The following is a 3,322-nucleotide window of genomic DNA, read 5'->3' as shown; positions in this document are numbered from 1 at the left end:
TAAAACACCAAGTCGAAGTTTCATGCCACTCCATTTACTCCATCCAAGAATTCCTGAACACCAAAGACACGAAGATTGAAGAGGATGGAATAATGCTGTCCTTTGACATAACAGCCCTGTTCACATCCATTAACGTCAACGTGGCCAAAGAAAACTGAAGACACTACTCGAAGAACCAAAGACACAAACACAGCACCAACTTCATCAGCAAAGAGAGCACTGTCATGCTCGTGAAACTGTGCCTTACCACCCACTTCATATTCAGTAACAAGCCCTACAAACAAATCAACGAAATACCCATGAAACACTTCTGTCATCAAAAAATGAAACTAATTAGAGGAAACCTACAACACCATCAACAATCTCCTTACTGGCATAAAATTCACAAAAGAGGAGAACAACAACAAAGTGCCATTTCTAGATGTCACAGTAGAGCGAACAGTCAATGATAAATTCAAAACAGCCTCTACAGGAAAACGCCACACGCGAACCAAGTACTTAGCCGCAGAATTAATCATCCCTACACATGCAAACAAATCTGAATGAGGACACGATTTCAACGAAACACGACACACTGCAGCACCCAGTGACGACGAAGACCAATAAGTAACTGTACAGCGCAGTTAAGGAGAAGGGGTAGCCAAAACACGCACTGAAGCTTGTTTCCCTGCCCGGGAATCGAAGCCGGGCCGCAGCGGTGAAAGCGCCGAATCATAACCACTAGACCACCAGGGAGCTAGGAGCGATGTGCGACAGCTCTACTGAAAATTGCTTCCCTGCCCGGAAATCGAACCCGGGTCACGGTCGTTCGAAGGCTTCCACCAATGTCATTTCTTGTATCCATTGCTCACGATGCAGTCTCCTCTACATTGTGAAGACTGGAGTCTCCTCGCAGAGTCAAGTCACAGCGCTTGAGGAAACATCTCCAGGACACCCGCAACAATCAACCCCATCGCCCTGTGGCCCAACATTTCAACCTCCCCTCCCACTCTGCCAGGGACATGCAGGACCTGGGCCTCCTCCATCGCCGCTCCCTCCCCACCCGATGCCTGGAGGAAGAACACCCCAACTTCTGCCTCGGATACATTCAACCCCAGGACATCAATGTGGACTGCACCAGTTTCCTCATTTCCCCACCCCCCCCACCTTACCTGAGTTCCAACCTTCCAGCTGAGCGCTGTCCTCAGGACCTGTCCTCCCTGCCAATCTCCCTTCCCACCAATCCGCTCCACCCTCCTCTCTGATCTGCCACCTCCATCCCCATCCCCATTCACCTATTGTACTCCTTGCTACCTTCGGCCCAGCAACCCCCATTTATCTCTCTACCCTGGAAGCGTCCTGCCTCTTATCTGATTAAGGGCTTTTGCCCGAAATGTCGATTCTAGTTACTGTGGAACATTCTTTCCTCTCAATCCCAAGGATCTTTGCGTAGATCTATATGTAACTGTAAACCAACAGGGTTATGGGGCAGACTGCATACCTCCACGAAGAGTTCATATGGACTTAAGTTGCTGAATGGACCTCTGTAGTCCAATATTGACACTCTTACTGAAGATCTACAATATGCTGCAGTACGATATTACAAGCCCAGAAACAACTGGAATCTAGTATTCAATTCATAATTAAAACCGCCCCGCCCAAAATTACCATTGTCTTCTTTCAGTTTTACTTTTCCATAATAAAGCCTTGGGCATTCATTATGGAGACATGGGAACAGCCTGATCCCACAATCTGCAGGCACATCCATGTCACGAGGAACGAGCTCTCCTACACCGGGGCCATCGCCCTCAGAGCCTTTCAGTGTTTTGCCTCTTCTTGAATTTTCTCATTGGCCCCGAGCCGAGAATGGGTTTGAATTCCTGATGTGCAGAGAATTCTTTCAATGTCTCGGGTCAGTTCAGGTCCCGAGAATATCAGAGTCAATCAGCCTCTTAAACAAAGGGACGGTTTCTGTACTGTCTCTGCTCAGTCCGTCAGATCATCCTTCATTCTCCTCTAATTCCACTTCCCAAAGAGTTTCTGAAGATTCACAAAGCTGGAGACTGGGATTTGTGTTTTACTTCCTGAACATTTTTCCACCTGCAAACTGACAATATTTTGCCAAAACCTCTTCCCGATTGTAATATTTGCATCATGTCCAGGGATGAGGAATTTCCATTGTGTGGAGACATTCCTCATCACTGGACATGATGCAAATAATACAATCGGGAAGAGGTTTTGGCAAAATATTTCCAAACACATGGCAAGTGTAGTTCCTCAATGTGAAGTTATAGACTTTGCTGTTGAAAAAAAAAGCAGTGCATTGTTGAAATGGTGACATCTTGGAATGTGGGGAAAGTGAGGACGAGAGGTGAAAGTCGAAAAATGTGGCACTGGAAAAACACAACAGGTCAGGCAGCATCTGAGGAGCAGGACAGGGAACGTTCCAAATGTCCACTCTGTCCAGGCCGTTCAATGTCCTGTACGTTTCAATTAGATCCCCCTTGAATGTGGGCCTGTTAATCAGCATGAACCAAACCCTTCAGGATGAGGACAGCAGGGATTAGATTCAACAAAGTGAGAATGGAGGGTGAGCGTGTGGGATGGAGATTTTCAGCTTTCAGTGAATAAGGCAGGAAAGAAAGTTTAATATACATTATAACTGATCAGATGAGCCGATGGGCCAAGGAGTCGTGGATGGAGTTTAATTTAGACAAATATGAGCTGTTGCATTTTGATGAGGCAACTCAGGGCAGGACCAACGTGGTTACTGGTAAATAAATGGAATTCTGTGCTCAAGGAAGCAGTAGAGGCAGCTTCATTAAGACACTGTTGGATGGGTTTTTTTTGTGTGGTAAGGGTATTACGGGAAGTTGGGAAAATGCAATTAGGAGGAGCTGAGACGATTGATCGATCCGCCATGATTTTAATGAATGGCGGAGCAGGGTCGATGGGCCAAATGGCCTACTCCTTCTATTACTTTGAAACGATAACCCTGCGTGTCCCATGGCTAACCCACCTAACCTGCACATCCCTGGACACTGGGCAATTTAGCATAGCCAATCCAAATCAGGGCCAGTGAGCAATGTAGTGATGTGGAAACCAAATACCAGAGAATGATAGAAAGGGACAAGGAGAATAAATGTACTAGCGATCAAAACTCGATTCTAACCATCGCAAAAAATAAAACTAAAAGCTCAGTATGTGAATGTGTGCTGCATTGTAACAAAAGCGAATTAATTGACTGCACACGTTGAAGAGAATAATTATGATCTGAGACTCCTTACAGAGATATGGCTTCAGAATGACAAGGATTGGATCCGGAATATCGAGGGGATACGTG

General features: G+C 46.0%; 1 non-coding gene across 1 annotated transcript; it reads right to left on the bottom strand.

The window, feature by feature from the left end:
* Nucleotides 1-663: 663 nt before the first annotated feature.
* Nucleotides 664-735, bottom strand: trnae-uuc (transfer RNA glutamic acid (anticodon UUC)). Its single transcript has one exon. It is a non-coding gene; the product is annotated as a tRNA-Glu (tRNA).
* Nucleotides 736-3,322: the final 2,587 nt, after the last annotated feature.

Source organism: Chiloscyllium punctatum, chromosome 36 (assembly GCF_047496795.1).
Source record: "Chiloscyllium punctatum isolate Juve2018m chromosome 36, sChiPun1.3, whole genome shotgun sequence".
NCBI classification, from domain to species: Eukaryota; Metazoa; Chordata; class Chondrichthyes; order Orectolobiformes; family Hemiscylliidae; genus Chiloscyllium; species Chiloscyllium punctatum.
Note: the sequence above shows the minus strand (reverse complement) of the source record. Positions and strands in the feature narration are given on the sequence as shown.